Below are 19427 nucleotides of genomic sequence, written 5' to 3'. Positions count from 1 at the left end.
TCCCGTTAGCATCCCAGTGGAGGTCTCAGCTGACACCTGGCACTGACCATAAGACCTGGCCATCACGAGACTTACAGATGATTCCAGTGTCCAGCTGTCAGGTCATCTCTGGGCCTTAGGTCGTCCCAGCTGAAGCCCCAGTCATCATGGAGCAGAGACAAACCCTCCCCACTGAGTCTGGTCTGATTTCCTGAGCCACAGAAACCGGGATATCATAATAGTACAATGGTTATTTCAGGGTGGTTTCTCACAAAGCCACAGTAGTTCCTGTGGTGGGTGAGGGTGGGATGACCCCAAGTGCCACAGGTGATGTGGGAGGCAGAATAGTCTCTATTCATCTTTTCACTACCCTCTGCCTCCAATGTGTCCATGCACACTAATCCTTAGAGCCTGTGCTTGTGTTACCTTGCATGCAAAAGGGCTTATAGATGGAGTTAAGTGAGGGTCCTGAGGTGGGGGCATGGTCCTGGAATATCAGAGCTGGTTAGAGAAGGGGGTGTGAGGATGGAAGCAAGAGTTCACAATGCAGCGATGCAGCCTCAATCAAGAACTGTAGGCAGTCTCCCAGAAGGGAAAGCAAGAAAACGGATTCCTCCTGAGCTTCTGCCAGGCAAACAGCCCTCTTGTCACCTTGATTTTAGTCCCAGTGGATCCACTTCAGGCTTCTGACCTCCAAAACTCTGAGATAATACGTTTGTGTTGTTTTAAGGCACTACATTTTTGGTGATCCATTATAGCAGGCACAGAAACTAATACCCTGGTGTGGATGTGGTACTGTTGGTACAGAGGTCTCATAGGTGGGACTCAAGGATGACCCAGCAGTGGCCTGTGTGGACCAATGACTGAGGGACTCTGAAGTGAATGGTTCCTCTAGGGATAGCAGTGTGGGCAGATGACACCAGGCATGAGGGTATGTTTGTCCCTGCTTTCCACCATCCCCCACCTCACTTTGATATTAGGTTATACAAAAGTGTTGCAGAACGTGCACTATCTCCACAGGGAAAGGAGTAAGTGGTAGGAGTTGGGCTGTCTGGGATTGTTTCTACCACATTGACTGAATGGGAACTCCAAATACAAAAGGAGTTGCATTGTAGAAATTAAAGAAAATTGGTAGACTTGAGCACTCTGGTCAAGGACTTTGATTTATAGCTCATCCACACTTAAAAGAATGTGCTTTCCCAGGGGGTGAGTACAGCTATACAATGCTCACATGCAAACCCAGAGGCAAGGACTGGGATTTGTCTGTGGTCTTTTAAGAATTAAAAGAAGATAAGAATAGTAAATGTTTTCAGGCACGTGGACCAATGGAAGAGTAGAAACCTCAGAAATGAATCCATGCAACTACAGTCAACTGTTCTTTGACAAAGTTACCAAAAACATGTCCTGGAGAAAGGATGGTCTCTTCAGCAACCTGAGCTAGGAGAACTGGCTTCTTATAGGCCGAAGACTGACTGTTGACCACCCACCACCTCCCACCCTATACAAGTCAACTGAAACTGGATTAGAGATGCAAACTTAAGACATGAGACTATAAAACTACTAAAAGAAAAAATAGGAAAAAAACTTCAAAACACTGACATAGGCACTGATTTTTGGATATGCCTCCAAAAGCATAGGCAACAAGACTACAAATATATTATATTATATTATATATATAGATTTTGCAAAGCAAAAGAAATAATTAACACAATGAAGAGACAATGAGTGTGAGAAAATCTTTGTAAATATGCATCTGACAAAGTTTTAATATAGAGAATATACAAGGAACACAAAGGACTCAACACCCAAAAAAAAAAAAATCACTGTCCTTTAGGGAAATGAAAATCAAAAGCACAGTGAAGTCTCATCTTACTCCAGTTAGCATGGCTATTATAAAACAGGCAAGAAATAATAAATGCCGGTGAGGATGTGAAGAAATGGAAATACTTACACACACTGTTGGTAGGAATGCGAATCATTACAGACGTTATGGAGAACAGTCTGGCAGTACCTCTAAAAACTAAAAATAAACACCATAGACTCAGCTATCCACTTCTGGGTATATACCTAGAAGGAAATGAAATCGGCATATAAAAGAGATACCTGCACTCCTGTGTTCATTGCAGCACTACTCACAATAGCTAAAATATGAAACCAACCTAGGTGTCCATCAACAGGTGAACAGAGGAAGAAAATGTAGTATGTATACCTAATGGAATCCTGACATTTGCTACAAAACGAATGGAACTAGAGATCATTAATAAGACACAGAATGACAAATGCCACATGTTTCTCATAAGTGGAAGTTAAAATAAGTCAATGTGAACTTAGAATAGTGATTATCAGAGCCTGGGAAAGGTAGGGGGAGGGAGAACAGAGGCAGCTGGATAATGGGTACTGAAACTCTTCTCTTACAATATTGTATTATATTCTGCATAAAGAACTGGAAGAGAGGAGCTGCTGGGCTCCAAATGCAGGTGGAAAAGCTAGTTGCCTGGTTAGACTGGTTGATGTTGCATATATATGTTGAAATATTGCACGGTATTTTTTGGCTGTCTGGGCACCACCATGACTGGTGGCAAGAACAAGCAGGCCTTAAAAAGGCGGCAAAAAGGGAGCCAAAAAGAAAGTGGTTGATCCATTTTCTAAGAAAGATTGGTATGGTGTGAAAGCACCTGCTGTGCTCAGTATAAGAAATAATGGAAAAACAGTCGTCACGAGGATTCAAGGGACCAAAATTGCATCTGATGGTCTCAAGGGTCATGTAATTGAAGTGAGTCTTGCTAACCTGCAGAATGATGATGTTGTGTTTAGAAAATTCAAGCTGATTACTAAGCATGCGGAGGGTACAAACTGCCTGACTAGCTTCTGTGGTGTGGATCTTAGCAGTGACAAAATGTGTTCCATGCTCACAAAATGGCAGACGATGACTGAAACTCATGTTGATGTCAAGACTGCTGACAGTTATTTGCTTTATCTTGTGTTGGTTTTACTGAAAAACACAACAATCAGATACCAAAGACTTCTTATGCTCAGCTCTAAGAGGTCCTCCACATCTGGACGAAGATATGAAAATCATGATGCAGGAGGGGCAAACAAACAACTTGAAAATAGTGGTCAATAAGGCCGGCGCCGTGGCTCAATAGGCTAATCCTCCACCTTGCGGCGCCGGCACACCGGGTTCTAGTCCCGGTTGGGGCGCCGGATTCTGTCCCGGTTGCCCCTCTTCCAGGCCAGCTCTCTGCTATGGCCAGGGAGTGCAGTGGAGGATGGCCCAGGTGCTTGGGCCCTGCACCCCATGGGAGACCAGGAAAAGCACCTGGCTCCTGGCTCCTGCCAGGATCAGCGCGGTGCGCCGGCTGCAGCGGCGGCCATTGGAGGGTGAACCAACGGCAAAGGAAGACCTTTCTCTCTCTGTCTCTCTCTCTCACTGTCCACTCTGCCTGTCAAAAAAAAAAAAAAAAAAAAAAAAAAAAAAAAAAAGAAAATAGTGGTCAATAAATGGATTCCAAACTGCACTGGAAAAGACATAGAAAGGGCTCGCCAATCTATTTATTGTCTCCATGATGTCTTCCTTAGAAAAGTAAAAACGCTGAGGAAGCCCAAGGTTGAGTTGGGAAGACTCCTGCAGCTTTAGTGTGACAGTAGTAGTTCTGGAGAAGCCACTGGGAGTGAGAAAGGTGCTGAAGACGAATGAAATAGTGGGCATGAACCACCAGTCCAAAATCTGTTTAAAATTTGGATTTTAATAGTGACATGTAAAAAGTCCTATCTGTGGAAAAAAATTGCACTGTATCCCATAAAAAAGTACAAGTGGTACGCGTTAATAAAAATGTTAAAGGTTTAAAAATTATAACTTCTTATTTTGAAACAGTTTGACTCACAGAAGATGTAAAAATAATACACAGAAATTCTATGTACCCTTCATCCAGTTTCTTCCAAGGATACCACCTCACATAAGCTCAGCACATTTTCAAAATGAAAAAGTTGACGTTGGTATCATACTAGTGCAGGCCTTATTTGGATTCCTATCACTTTTTACATGCACTTTTGAAAAAGCTTTTTAAAATTTCTGTGAAATCTGAAGAGCGCTTTGTAGTTATTTTTTAATCTGATTTTAAATTTGAGAGAATTGTGGATACACACGCAGAGGATCCCTCGTGTCACCCTTTTATAGCCATACCCACTTCTCTTCTACCCCGTCCCCTCCAGAACCCCTGGCAGCTATTAATCTGTTCACCATTCCTATAATTTTGTCATTTCAAAAACTCTTATGTGACCTGGATCACTCAGCATGTGACATTTTGGGAATTCTGTTTTCATTCAGAATTATTCTCTGGCATTTCATCCAGGTTGTCACATGCATGTTCCAGGACAGTGTGTATGGTTCCTGTTCATGGTTTGTCTGTATGTGTTCCTTGTACTAAAAAAAAAAGTGTATTCTGCTGTTACTGAATGGAATGTTCTGTGAATGTCTATCAGATCCTGTTGATTGACGCTGTTCCTGTGTTCTGTGTCCTTGATGTTTTCTGTTTGATTGTTTTTTATTCATTGTTGAGAGAAAGGTATTGAACTATTCAGCTATAATTGTGGATTTGACTGGTTTTGGTTTCCATTCGCAGTTTTTGCTGTACAGACTTTATAGCTCTGCTGTTTAATGCACAGGCAATTATCCTATTTGGGATTCATTCAGCATTTTCTAAAATTGACAGATAAAATTGTATGTATTTATTGTATCCAACATGATGTTTTGAAATACATATTTAAGCATTCAAATATATATATACTCTAGCTAATTAACAAATGTATAGTTATCATTTTTGCAGTGAGAACACTTAACATCCACTCTTTTTGCATCTTTCAAAAATACAATAAATCATCATTAACTATAGTCACCATGCTACACAATAGATATCTTGAACTCATTCCTCAAATTATATGTGTCTGTTGAGCAATGTGCCCCTACTGTCTTGCCACTCCCTATCTCTATTCGAGCCTCTGGTAAACACAATTCTACTCTCTCCTCCTCCTTTATTTTTTAATAATTAATTTATTTTATTTATTTGCTTACTTGAGATGCAGAGTCACAGAGAGAAGGAGAGACGACAGAGAGAGAGAGTCCTCCATCTGCTGGTTTAGTCCCCAAATGGCTGCAATGGTTGGAGCTGGACCAATCTAAAACCAGGAGCCAAGAGCTTCTTCCAGGTCTCCCTCATAGGTGCAGGGGCCCAAGCACCCAAAACCATCTTCTACAGACCTCCCAGGCCATCAATAGGGAACCGGATTGGAAGTGGAGCAGCCAGAACCCATACTGGCGCCCACGTGAGACGCCAGCACCACAGGCAGATGCCCAACCCACCACGCCACAGCACTGGCCCCTACTCTCTATTTCTGTGAGATTAACTTCTTTAGATTCCACATGTGAGTGATATTTATCTTTCTGTGCCTGGATTATTTCACTTAATATAATACCCTACAGGTTCATTGATATTGTTGCAAATGACATGCTTTGTTCTTTTTTTTTATCACAGTATTTCATTGTGTGTGTATGTGTGTGTGTGTGATATATATCACATTTTTTAATGTATTCATTCTTTAAGGACATCTAGGTTGAATCCATATCTTGGCTATTGTGAATAGTGCTGAAATAGACATGAGAGCTCAGATATTAAAGATTTATTTTATTTATTTGAAAGACACAGTTACAGGGAGTGGGATGGGGAGAGACTTAGAGATTTTCCATCCATTTGTTCACTCCCCAAATGGTGGATCTGGGCTAATCTGAAGTCAGGATCCAGGGGCTTCTTCCTGGTCTCCCACATGGGTGCAGGGTCTCAAGGACTTAGATCATCTTCTGCTACTTTCCCAGGCCCATTAACAGGGAGCTGGGACTTGGAACTGGCTCCCATATGGGATGCCAGCACTGCAGGCAGTGGCTTTACCTGCTAAGCCACAGCTCTGGCTCCTGTCCTCTTGCTTTGAGTTGTTTGAGTTGTTTGAGGTCCTTATATGTTTTTGGAAACTAACCCCTTATCAGATATATAGTTTGCAAATACTTTCTCTCATTCTGTTTGTTGTCTCACTCTAATTATTGTTTAACTCTTCAGAAAATTTTTTAGTTTGATATAATTCCATTTATCTATTTTTGCTTTTGTTGTCTGTGCTTTGGAAGTCATACCCCAAAAAAATCACTACCCAAGGCAACGCCATAGAGACTTTCTCTTATGTTATTTTTTATAAATTTCATAGTCTCTGGTGTTACATTAAGTCTCTAGTCCAATTGAGTGAGCTTCTGTATGTGATGAGAAGCATTTTAACTACTAGGTTAAACGCCTGTCCCTTCTTCATTGCTTTGACTGTATCATTCCACTCTCTCCTGTCCTTTCAGGTTTCTGCTGAGAAATTTCTTCTGGGAACACTGGAACTCCCTTTGATCTTATTTGCTCCTTTTCTTTTAGTGCTTTTAGAATCTCCTCTTTGTCTTTGATATTATATCATAAGGTAGTTTTATTTCAGTTGAACCTGCTGGAGACTTTTGACCTTCCGGTAATTGGATATTGTTATCTTTCTGCAGATTTGGAAAGTTTACTGCTGTTATTCCTTTAAATAACCTTGTTGCCTTTTTATCTTTCTCTACTCCCTGTTGAATTCCAGTGACTCATACATTCTCTCTTTTTGATGCTGTCTCATAAATCTTCTAAGATTTTTGTGTTACTTTTCACTATTTTTTTCTCCTCTGATGATATGTTTTCAAATAATCTGTCTCTGTGTTCATAGAATTTTCTGCTTTATCAAATTTGCTGTTTATACTTTCATGTTGCATTTTTCATTTCATTCATTGTATTTTTCCACTCCATGATGTTTTCAAAAATTTTGATCTCTTAGATTTTTCTGATATGTTTCTGAATTATTTCTCTATATTTTCTTACAGTCCACTGAGCTTCTTTAAAACATTTATTTTGAATTCATTGTCAGACAGCTCATATATCTCTATTTAGGGTCACTCACTGGCACCTTCATTCAGTTGGTAATGTTATTATGTATTTCATCCCTATGGTTCTGTGTTCTTATCTGTGTGCTGAAGAAGCAGGAATTTATTCCAATATTCACGATCTGAATTTTTAATGGGAACACTCTTCAACAATAAGCCTGTCCAGATATTCTGGGCAAATCGTCAGAGGATCCTAAACCTATGACTGCTCAAGGCTTGTGGCTGGAACAGCCCATGTTAGGGTCTCATGACTGTTGTAGCTGGCACAGTGGTGAGGGCACCTGACGCCCGTCTGCCATGGCTTCTCTTTTCTCTGAGTCATCTTTCAGTCCTGTCTTCTTTCTCCTCTCTTTCTCAGACTCCACTAGCACAAACATTGAATCTTTTTGTTATGGCCCATGAGTCTTTGAGGCTATGCTTATTATTATCATATTTTAAAATTAAAAAATTATTTTAAAGGGATGCAGGAAGAGAGAGTGAGTCAGCTAGTGACAAAGAGAACAAGCACTAACAGTTGCTGGTTCACTCTTCAGATGATCACAGTGACTGGGGCTGAACTACGGTGTGGAGTCTGGACTGTGAGCACATTCCAGGTCTCCCGTGTGGGTGGCAGGAACCCAGCTACTTGAATCATCACTGCTGTATGAAGATCTGCATTGGCAGGAAACTGCAGTCAAGAGTCATAGCCAGGCATCAAATCTAGGGACTCCAGTGTGGGATGTGGGTGTCTTAACCATGAGGCTAAATGCCCACTGCTATTATTAGTTTTTCAATCTACTTTCTTTCTTGCTCAGATTGTTCAATCCAAAAATTCACTGATTCTTTCCTCTGTGTCACCATTGTTGAGTCCATCCACTGGGGTTTTACTTTGATTATTGTGTTTTCAGTTTTAAAAATTTCATTTGGATTTACTTTACATTTTATGTAGATCTTTGTTGAGATTTTCTATTTCTTTGCTGAGGCTTTAAAAAATTATTGAAAGCATGTTAATAATTGCTCCTTGAAGCATTTTTATCACAGGTGCTTAAAACTTTTTTGTCAGATAATTCTAACATAATTCTGTCATGTTGGTATTGGCATCTATTGACTGTATTTTTTCATTCAGATAAGATATTTCTGCTTGTTGGAAGGAAAAATGATTTTTTGGTTGAAATATGAACATTTTCATATAATGTTATGAGACTCTGGATCTTATTTAAACCATCTGTTTTAGCTGGCTTTTCCTGACACCATTTTGGCAAGGGAAGGGAGAGGGACTCTGTCTTGTTGCTGCCAGATGGAAGTAAAAGTCCAAGTTCTCCACATGGACTCAGCTGGTTCCTGAGGGGAGGATCATTACTGAGGGCAAGCATGGGCTTCATGGCCTCCATGATCTCCACGATGAGGATGACCTTGTTAACGATGGGCTAGGCTGAAACTCTTGACTCTCTACTAGGTCTCTCCCAACGGCACTCTAGGGCGCGGGCAGGGACATCTCAGTACTGCTGGGTGAAGGTGGACTCCTAGATGGTCTAGATCCCAGATGGTCTCCACTGAGTTGATGCTGCTGAAAATCCTGGTTCCTTTTTTTTTTTTTTTTTTTTAACCTTTTCTGACACCACCCTTTTTAGAGTCCCTCAAGGGTAGAGGTCTCTGTTCCTCATTCAGTCTTGGCTGGACCACAATTTTTTTTTTCCTCCTGTGGTGTTTGGCCAAGTGTAGAAGCTACAGTCTGAAAGTTTCTTTCTGGGAAGGCTGCTTCTTTCTTGGTTCTTTGGTTGGAGGGAGCAGGCTTGGTTGAGTTTTGTTGAGTGTTTTTTTCCTGCTCCTATTAGTGTTTGTGAGTTATTGGCTTCTCCAGCTCCAGATCTAGGGTGAAAGAGGCCAAAGAAAACCCAGGGAAATCACTGTCATATGGTTTTTCTTTGGCTCCAAGGTCACTAGCTGTTTTGTGTTCCTTTCTCCACCTTTCAGAATCTTTTAATTTTGTTTTTTGCATAGGAATTTGCTGTGGTTTGGAAGGTTTGTGTCATGCACAGCTGGTTCCTAGGGTCACACTTCTTATGCCCAGGGTGATGGCACCATTAGGGGATGGGGCCTACTGGGAGGTCCTTACATCATTGGGAGCGTGACCTCAGAAAGCATTTCTTAAGTAACCACTGGAGTTTTGTGAGAGGGTTGTTATAAAAGCCCGACTTTTGGCCCGCCCATTCTCTCTGCTTACTGGTTCAGCATGTGAACTGTTCTCTGCATGCAATCTGTCATTGCCATCCATCACTCTCACCAGATGCCAAAGCTAAACAAATGGGGCTACCTAATCTTGTACTTGAACCTCCAAAAATGTGAGCTCCGTAAACTTCTCCTCTTATAAAGTTAGTTGCCTCAGTGTTTCATTGTAGTAAAAGAGGCCTACCAAAGCAAAAGTCCACGGTTTTTAGCTGCACTTGCAGGCAGAAGTCCTACTTGATGGTATTTTTTTTTTTTTTTAATTTTTGACAGGCAGAGTGGACAGTGAGAGAGAGAGACAGAGAGAAAGGTCTTCCTTTGCCGTTGGTTCACCCTCCAATGGCCGCCGTGGCCGGCGCGCTGCGGCCGGCGCACCGCGCTGATCCGATGGCAGGAGCCAGGAGCCAGGTGCTTTTCCTGGTCTCCCATGGGGTGCAGGGCCCAAGCACCTGGGCCATCCTCCACTGCACTCCCTGGCCACAGCAGAGGGCTGGCCTGGAAGAGGGGCAACCGGGACAGAATCCGGCGCCCCGACCGGGACTAGAACCCGGTGTGCCGGCGCCGCTAGGCGGAGGATTAGCCTAGTGAGCCGCGGCGCCGGCCACTTGATGGTATTTTAAAGTCTTTCCCTAGGATTGTCATAAGCACATGGAGCCTATATGATGGTTTTCTACCATTATTGCTTACAAAGGATGCTTAACAGTCTAATGAAGGGAACTGCTATATGGGGGTAAACTGCTTCTAGTGTGCCATAGATTTTTTTTAAAAGTTTTATTTTATTTATCTGAAAGACAGAGTTACGGAGAGAGGTAGAGCCAGAGAGAGAGAGAGAGAGAGAGAGAGAGAGAGAGAGATCTTCCATTCCATTGGTTCACTCCCCAAATGACCACAATGGCCAGAGCTGAGCTGATATGAAGCCAGGAGCCAGGGGCTTCTTCTGGGTCTCCCACGTGGGTGCAGGGGCCCAAGAACTTGGGTCATCTGCTGCTGCTTTCCCAAGCCACAGTAGAGAGCTGGATTGGAAGAGGAGCTGCTGGGACTTGAACTGGTGCCCACATGGGATGCTGGTGCTACAAGCCGGGGCTCTAACCCACTGCGCCACACCTGCTGCACCATAACATGAGCCCCTGTGCCATAGATCTTTAAAGGGTTACCATTCACTTATTTTTCAAGAAACAAAGAGGATGTTTCATTGAACACTGACACAGGGCTTTCATGGTTGTCTTCCTAGCTTGAATTCCATGTTTTTCATGAAAGTTTGCAGATGTGGACAGAGCACTGAAGGAGTCAGAAGCTGTGTCTGCAGTGTGTTCTTGAGCAATCCACTTCAGCTTTCTGGGTCTCAAACACAGGAAAGATCGAGATGGACCAACTCAGGGTTTACAGACTTGGCCACTTATGCAGCACTAGTTCGAGTTTGCCACAGCAGGAACATTGGCCTTCTTGTTTACTGACTACTGGACTGAAAACTGACTCACGTAAGAGTGGAAACTTCACATTGCGGTGGGACATGTGCCCCGTGGCAGGAAGGGAGCCACGCTGTCTTAGCACATCCAGTGCCAGTGTTCAGTAAGGGCTTCTCTGAGACCTCAATCCCAGCCTGAGAGAAATGGCCACTGGGGCTTGCAAAATACCACCTGCACCCTAACCAAGATTCTGAGAAAAACATGTCCTCCTGGTAGAAGATGCACGTGGGGACTCTCCCAACACGATGGCAGACATTCCGTAGTCTGGTGCTGGCTCACCCACCGCGATTGTAGACAGGAAACCTGCTGTTGGTTCAGCTAAACTTTCCAACCACACTCTTCCTCCCTCCCTCCAGTTATGCAGCACTTAATTAAAAAAAAATAGCTTCTTTTTCCCAAAGAAGCAGACATTTTGCATCTTCGTGTTCCCTTTAACACCTCTTCTCCTTTCCATGACAAAATGTTGTTCATCAACACAGTAACACTTGACATGAAATGGAATTAAGATTCCCCTCTGGGAGCAGTTGTGACGGGAACTGCATGCCCTCCCCCTCCACCTGGTGACACCTGAAGTGTCCCCTGGGGCTAGCTACTCCACACTGCAATTCAGGCAGCCTCTCAGATTTACAGAGAGAGAGAAAGAGAGAGAGAGAGAGACTGAGAGAGAGAGAGAGAGACAGAGACAGAGAGAGGTCTTCTACCTGCTGGTTCACTTCCCAAATGGCCTCAATAGCCAGGGCTGGGCCAGGCTAAAGCCAGGAATCAGGAGCTTCATCTGGGTCTCCAGCATGGGTGTAGGTGCCCAAGCACTTGGGCCATCTTTCATTGCTTTCCCTGGGCACATCAGTAGGGAGCTGGATCGGAAGTGGAGCAGCTGAGACTTGAACCAGCGCCTATATGTGATGTGGCACTGCAGATAGCTGCTTAACCTGCTGAGCCACAGCACTGGCTCAGGAGACTAGTTTTTCCTTTTATCGCATCCATTACATGTCCAAAATGCTCAATTCCATTGTTCTGAAATGTGTTGATCTTATGAATGAAGCATCACTACATTTTCTGTTCACTGCTGCATATACTAGAATTGTGTTTGTCTCTGGCATATGGCAGATGCCCAATAAGTATTTGTTTGATGGAAAATTCTATAATTGTCTTTACTGAACTCTAAGTTCCATGAGGCAGGGATTATTTTTGCTTTATGGGACCTCCAAGGCTTAATGCATCACCAAGCACCAAGCACATCCACAGAACTGAGTAGCTCTGGGGACATTCGTTGTTATACGTTGGGGAAGCCACTGTGGCCTCATGGTTAGGAGCAGAGATTTAGAGTTGGGCAGTTCTCAGTGCGAGCCCTGACCCAGATATCTTCTCTCTGGGGATCCTGTGTTGAGTGCTTTCCACTCTGTGACCCTGTTTTCTATGAGGAAGACAGGAGATCGGCCAACTCCCACTCATAGGATTGTTGAGAAGGCTGTATGGAAGGCTCATGGCACTTGATACATGATAGCTCTAATTCTCCTTGTTGTTGACATTATGTCAAACTTCCATTTCTCATGTGGGTAACCAAGCTCACACACTTGGTTGGGTTTTATGTGGAAAATGTGACCTGGTATACTGTAGAGAAGCTGGACAGGGCCTAAGCTTTGCAGTCTAGGCTGATGGTTGCCAGTCCAGAGCCCACAGTGTGGCCTGGGTATATTGAAAGCTGTTTGAGAACTGGCTGCAGGTTATAGAAATGCCCCTTAGCCAATCTTCATTTGCCTTTGATGAGACTGTACCGTGTGTGTGTGTGTGTGTGTGTGTGTATGTGTAGGGGATGTTGGCAGAGCATGTTGAGGTGCAAAGATCGAGAGCCATACTAACTTCAGAAAACAAAGAATGGATCATTACACGATAAATACTGTTTTGTAGACAAAGTATTTTGATGCTTGGGGCTCTAAATGTTGTTGCTAAATGACCTCCAGTTTTTACCTTTCCCCAAGAGCTATGCAAGATAGATGGTAAAACATGGTGGTTGGATTTAGGAGCTGTAAATTAACTAGATCTGGAATGGAATCACTTGCTATACTGTTTTGGGGGAAGTTATTGAACCCTTCTGTGCCTCTTTATCACCATCTGTAAAATGGGAGATAGCAGAGATAACAGTAGTCACTACTACTATATATAAGGTTGATTGTAAGGCTTAAATGAAATAATTCCCATAAAGAGCTTAAAGCAACACCTGGAACATAGTAGATACCTAATTTATATTACCAACCATTTTTGGATAATCCTGGTTGCTTTACCTTTTTAACAGGTGTTATTCTGCTGTGAACTCCAACCATTTTCTCCTGACTTGGGCTGGTTGTGTGGTACAGATGCAGATCCAACACTTACCTGGGACCTGCATGATGGTGTAAGGGGAGGCTAAGTACATCCTGCATGCTGATGCTCATGACTTCTTTTGTTTTCTTTTTTTAAGATTTATTTATTTACTTGAAAGTCAGAGTTACGCAAAGAAAGAAGGAGATGGAGAGAGAGAGAGAGAGAGAGAGAGAGAGAGAGAGGTCTTCCATCCACTGGTTCATTTCCCAGATGGCTGCAACAGCTGGAGCTGTGCCGATCGGAAGCCAGGAGCCAGGAGAGGTGGGTGCAGAGGCCCAAGGACTTGGGCCATCTTCTATTGCTTTCCCAGGCCATAGCAGAAAGCTGGATCAGAAGTGGAGCAGCTGGGACTCAAACCGGCGCCCATATGGGATGCCAGCACTGTAGGCGGCAGCTTTACCCACTACGCCATAGCAGTGGCCCCCCAGCTCATGGACTTCTATGCATGGACTGAACAGCATGGCTTTCCTTGCATTCCACACCTGTGGTGCCATCAGCTAGTCAGTTACCTGGAGTCTGAGATCATCTGCCGTGATCATAACAGTCCCAAAACATTGAATGTCAGAGCTGACGCCAAACCAGAAAAGCCTCTTAAATCTCACACACAGCGGGCATCACCACTGTGTCCCACATAGGAAATATTGCAATGGCCCAACATTTGTAAGCTCCTTTTGGTGTACAAGAACACTTTCACAGAATCTCTCCCAGCTCTCTGCTTCTCTCCCTTTTTGCTGTATTTTTTGTGTATTCTCTATAGACGTCTCCTAACTGCCCTTCCCCGTGTACATTTGGATCTTCCTAATCCATTCTCCAGGGCAGGGATTGGCAAACTTGCTCAGTAAAGGGCCAGATCATAACAGTTTTGGGCTTTGCAGGCCATCTGCTGTTGGTTTCAGTGGCTGAATCCTGCTACTGTTGCCCCCAAACAACCAAAGATGATATGGAGATGAATGGTGATGCCTGTGTCTTGATGAACTTCATTTATGGGTGCTGAAATGCAAATTTTATAAAGTTTTCCTGTGTCATGAAATTCTGTATTTCATTCGATTATAAAAATCAATTAAAATGTTAAAGCCATCCTTGGCTTGTGGACAGTACGAGCGCGGGAAGTGGGCTGCATTCGGCCTAGGGAATCATAATTCGCTCACTCGAGCTCTAGAATGATTTTTCAGAGACGCTGTGGTTGCAGTCACGGTTCTGGCTGCCGCTGCTGCTAAGTGACCTGAGATACTGGACTAGGGCCGAAGGCTCCTCCTGGGCTGTGTGTAAACCTCTCAGCCACCTTCCCCGGGGCACTGTTCACCTCCTTATTTAGGACCAAAGAAGTGGAGACACCCAGGCAGGAAGTGGGACAGCTAGAATTCAAGCCTGTATGGTGTCAGCTTGCTCTCTTGTCTGCTAGGCCCCAGTGCCCTTGGACAGAAGAACACCAGTGCCTTCCTGTTGCACCTGGCAGATCCTCCAAGGTCTTTACTATGAGCCCTGAAGGCAGGTAGTGCATTCCTGACCCCCCACCTCGACCACCCCCCAGCTATTCTGGTTGTCTTTTGGTCCCTTGCAGTCTCCAAGTTTGTTTCTGGCTCAGAATTTTTTGCACTATCCATCAGGGGGATGCCTGTTTGGTCCTTTTGGTGGGTCTGAACTTAAGTGGTATTGTCTCCAACAGGCTTGCTACAACCTCAGTTTAAAAATTAGCATCCCCACCCTCACCTCCCAGTATCCTCTCTTCCAGAGCATGTTCTCTCTTGCCACAGTGCTTATGGCAACATGGGACTACACAGCCATACGTGCATGTGTTGCGTGTCCATCTTCCCCAAGCGACCCTAATCCCTCTGGTGGGGGAGTTTCTCTACTGCACCTGTCTTATGAATGCACAGTTCTAAGCCCAGGGCCTGGCCATAGTGCTCAACACACAACTGGAGAATGAATAAATATGTACATTTTATTTCTTATTTTTCTCTCTCTCTTTTTTTTTTTTTTTTTTTTTGACAGGCAGAGTGGACAGTGAGAGAGACAGAGACAGAGAGAAAGGTCTTCCTTTTTGCCATTGGTTCACCCTCCAATGGCCGCCGGGGCCGGCGCACTGCGGCCAGCGCATCACGCTGATCCGAAGCCAGGAGCCAGGTGCTTCCTCCTGGTCTCCCATGCGGGTACAGGGCCCAAGGACCTGGGCCATCCTCCACTGCCTTTCTGGGCCACAGCAGAGAGCTGGACTGGAAGAGGAGCAACCAGGACAGAATCCGGCGCCCTGACCGGGACTAGAACCCGGTGTGCCGGCGCTGCAGGTGGGGGATTAGCCTAGTGAGCTGTGGCGCCGGCCCTTAATTCTCTCAACAACCCTTCCCCTCCCAAGAACTGAGAGAACCTGGGCTCAGAAACAGAGGTAGGTTTTCTAGGATGTCAGAAACAATCATCAAATTGAAGGTCTCTGATGCTGTCTCTAACATTTTATTAAATGCGCCACGAACATTTCCTTATGGTTATTTGTGTGTGTGTGTATGTGTGTGTCTGTGCTTATTTTGGCATAAGGGCTAAATTCAGAAGACACATGATAGGATAGAGTAAAAAGTCCCTGCGTCACTTTTGTCTCCCAGCATCTGGGGCCATTTCTGAGCAAAGCCAGTGGTGTCATTTTTAAAATATATCATTCTAGAGGTCATCTGTGCATACTTAAGGAAACACATTTATTCATTCTCTTCCTATGTGACAGAAAGGACAGCATCACATACGTGCCATTCTTCTGTGCTCGGCCGTGTGTTACAGATACCCATAGCTTACATATTCCTTCTATGCCCCTGCAGATAAAGCTTCCTTTTTTATGTCTGCAGAGTATCTCTTCATTTACATATTCCACAGCTTATTAAACCATTCTCCTGTGATAGACAATTGGGCTGCTTCCAGACTTTTCCTTTGCCATTACAAGCCATGAGAAGCTTTATACACGTGTCAGTTCACACTTGTGCAAGAACATCTGAGGAATAAAATTCTAGAAGTGGAGCTGCTGGGATTAAGGGTTTGTTGCAACATTCCTTTGAGCCTGCCTTTTCAGAAAGCATGCTTTAGAACTTGGAACTGACACACCATTGCTAGGATTCATAATGACCATGAGAACGGGGCCATGGTAATACCGGACAATGCCTAGAGGGAAGCTGGGGGTGGAGAAGGAGGATCTGAGAATTAGCAAAATTCACTGGTTTCCCAATAACTTCCTTTCTTTTCTTTTTTTTTTTTTTTAAGATTTAATTCATTTTATTTGAGAAGTAGAGTTACAGACGTGAAAGGGAGAGACAGAGAGAAAGGTCTTCCTTCCGTTGGTTCACTTCCCAAATCGCTGCAATGGCTGGAGCTGTGCCAATCAGAAGCCAGAAGCCAGGAGCTTCTTCCCAGTCTCCCACATGGGTGCAGGGGCCCAAGCACTTGGGCCATCTTCTACTGCTTTCCCAGGCCACAGCCGAGAGCTGGATTGGAAGTGGAGCAGCCGGGACTAGAACTGGCACCCATTGGGATGCTGGCGCTGCAGGCGGAGGATTAACCTATTATGCCACTGCGCCAGCCCCCCAATAACTTCCTTTCATCTTTCCTCTTCAGTGCCCTTCTCATGTGGGGTAAGTCTTTGCAAGGCAGGCACATAATGTGGTGGACTCCAGGACAGACACATCTCAAATCAGATTGAGTTCTGCACCTTTTCAGCTATGTGACCAAGGAAAGGTTACTCACCCTTCCTGAGCCTTAGTATCTTCACCTGTAAAATGGGATTAACAATTCCACTTAACTCACAAGGCAGTTGTGAGGATTAAATAAACAGCTCAGTGGATCAGAGTGAACACACAAGCTGTCTTAGCTATTATTATTGCTACTAACTTTGAGACCATAGAACCCCAACTTGCGAATGTTACCTAGACACAGAGGCCTAAAAGCAGTGTTCTGGGAGGGAGCAGATGGGACAGGGCAACTGGGGTCCTAGCAGGCCACAGAGTGCCAAGACTGGGGATGGGAAGATGATGCAATAATTCCACAGGTAACCTTTGGCTGTTTCCCTGCTTAGCGAGGGCCGGCTTGGTTAATGGTTAAGTGGGTGGCACCTGCAATAGCTTGGAAAGACTTCCTGTGCATTTGGGACTAAATGTAGCCAATGAAAAACTCTATCAAAGAGAAGTCCCTCTGCTGGATGGGCTGTGTAGGGTGTGAACAGGAGCCTGCACCCCCCTGCTGCAGAGACATCCACTGGGAACTGTCTTGCCATCATCACTGCTGCTGTTGCCACCACTGCCCTCCTCTGTCATGGTCATGTGTGTAGGAAGTGCTGGTTACTGTGCCAGGAAGTTGACAAGCATTTTCTCTTCCCAATACCCCCATGGCAGAGAGACTATTCTTTTTCAGGCAAGTAAACTGAGATTCATATAATTTGCTTAAGCTCACACGATGAGTAGGTAGTAGAACTGGGATTTGGACTAGGTCCCCGTGCAACGCCAAGTCTTTATCTTTACCGACCACACTATACTGCCCATCACTAACACCACAGTCATCACCACCACTTCCATCATCATCATCTCCATCACCAACATCCTTATCATCCATTTCACAAAAGCCAAACTCACTTTTCCTATGTTCATACATGAGTGGTATGACCACATCATCCAATTGGTGTATGGCTTACATGAGTTACTATGTGCAAGTGTCTAGAGCAGTAATGGGCACATGCTAAGCTCTCAGGGAATCTTCGTTCTTTTCATTAACAACTCATTACTACCTAGGCAGACACATGTCAGAATCCACTGGGACCCTAGCATTGGATCAAAGCTCCTCCCATGAGGCTATAAGGCAAGGAGTGTGACCCCCCCCCCCCAGTCTCCTAATTGTTCTTCTGTAATGTGAACTGTGTGACCTTTGGCTCCCAAGCTGACAAGATGCACATGAATTGTCTCCAATGATGCTGTACTCCTGAAATTGACATTTGGAGTGCACGACCTCCCGCCTGCTTATGAAACCTTTGCACAGGGCCCAACCATGAGGCTATGAAGGTGGGGTCCTAACATCTAGCTCTTAGCTGCCATCTTGGAAATGTTTCATGTTTGTGGCTGATGCTCTTTTGAGTTGTTGCTGTTATGCCTGGGGTTCTCCGTCCTCCTTCCTGGAGCACGTAGCTTTAGCCACCTGAGGCTTTTCTTCTCTCATAAGTCCTTTTCTGTAAGACCATTTGCTCCTCCTTGGGGTCATCCAGACTTTACTTGGTCCAGCCCTGCTTTTCTTGGAGTTCTATTAGTCACAAATTAAAAACCTGAGGTTTGTTATGCTTTTGCCTCCTTTGCTCCAAGTCTGGGTCTGTCAGAAGTTGCCTTGTACCTGACTGGAAAAAAAGGCAAACTTGTCCCTGAGTGTTGTGGCTATAACCTTTCCAATATCACACAGCTGCAAGGGATGTGTGTGTGTGTGGGGGGGAGGGGGCGGGCAGGGGCCAGGGCAAGTCCCAGATCTGGCCGGACTTAGATCTCTCCATGAACTTTGTACCCCATTCATGGGTTGGTACCTGGTGGCTCAGATGCCAGAGCCAGCAGCTCTTCTGACACAAGGTCACAGGAAGATAGCCCAAATTCCCAACTGAGCATGGGATTCCCAAAGAACATGTTGTAAACACCGCCCCCCCCAACCAGGTAGACAGTCAAAGCAAGACAAGTGTGTGTGAAGTGTGTGTGTGTGTGTGTGTGTGCATCCTCCCAGGTGACGAATGCATGCAGTGTTTTGAGCAGGCAAGAGCCTTAGAGCTGGGCAGGTCTGAGCTGTCCATCCCGCTCCCTTTCCTCGCCATTGTTCTCTGTGTGGGAGACAGGTGAGAACAGGCAAAAGCATGGACTTAAGAGTTGGTTTGCCTGGGTTCAAATCCTGTTCATGTTCATTTTCAGTGGAATCTTAGGCTAATTACTTGGCATCTTTGAGCCTCAGTTTGCTCAGTTGTGAGACGGGAATGGCAATTACACCAATCTAGGTGTCTATTGTGAGAACCCAATGACATGAATGCGTATCAAGCACTTACCTCAGGGCCTGCAGTGTAGACACAGAGGAGTCACAGCTGCCAGTCTCTAAGCACGTCTTAGCCCAGTTGCTGTCCTTGGTCCCTCTGTTTTTCCTGTAACTGTGTCTGAGGAGGGAAGCTGAGAGGGCCTGTGACCCACTGCCCTTCACCTTGCTCATTGGATCCTGAGCTATCTCAGTTTGTCTGTTGGAGTCACAGGAGCAGAGGAGCAAACCCTTGGCACTGTTGGCCAAGTCTCATGGTTGAGATGTCAGCCACATCTCTGCTGTTTTCCTCACTCTTGCCTTTAGAATTTCCATTCTCATCACTTGGCCTGGTGACCTCAAATTTTGCCATGAGAGTAGATTTCGCAGGCTTTTCTCAGCTGAGCCCTTGCTGGAGACATTCTTGGGCC

The 19427-nt window shown here is 44.7% G+C and overlaps 1 pseudogene; it reads left to right on the top strand.

The window, feature by feature from the left end:
* The first annotated feature begins 904 nt into the window (after positions 1 to 904).
* Positions 905 to 3274, top strand: LOC138849976 (small ribosomal subunit protein eS1 pseudogene; annotated as a pseudogene).
* Positions 3275 to 19427: the final 16153 nt, after the last annotated feature.

The sequence above is a fragment of the Oryctolagus cuniculus genome, chromosome 6, assembly GCF_051225735.1.
Source record: "Oryctolagus cuniculus isolate XC-2025 breed Fujian yellow rabbit chromosome 6, ASM5122573v1, whole genome shotgun sequence".
Taxonomy (NCBI): Eukaryota; Metazoa; Chordata; class Mammalia; order Lagomorpha; family Leporidae; genus Oryctolagus; species Oryctolagus cuniculus.
Note: the sequence above shows the minus strand (reverse complement) of the source record. Positions and strands in the feature narration are given on the sequence as shown.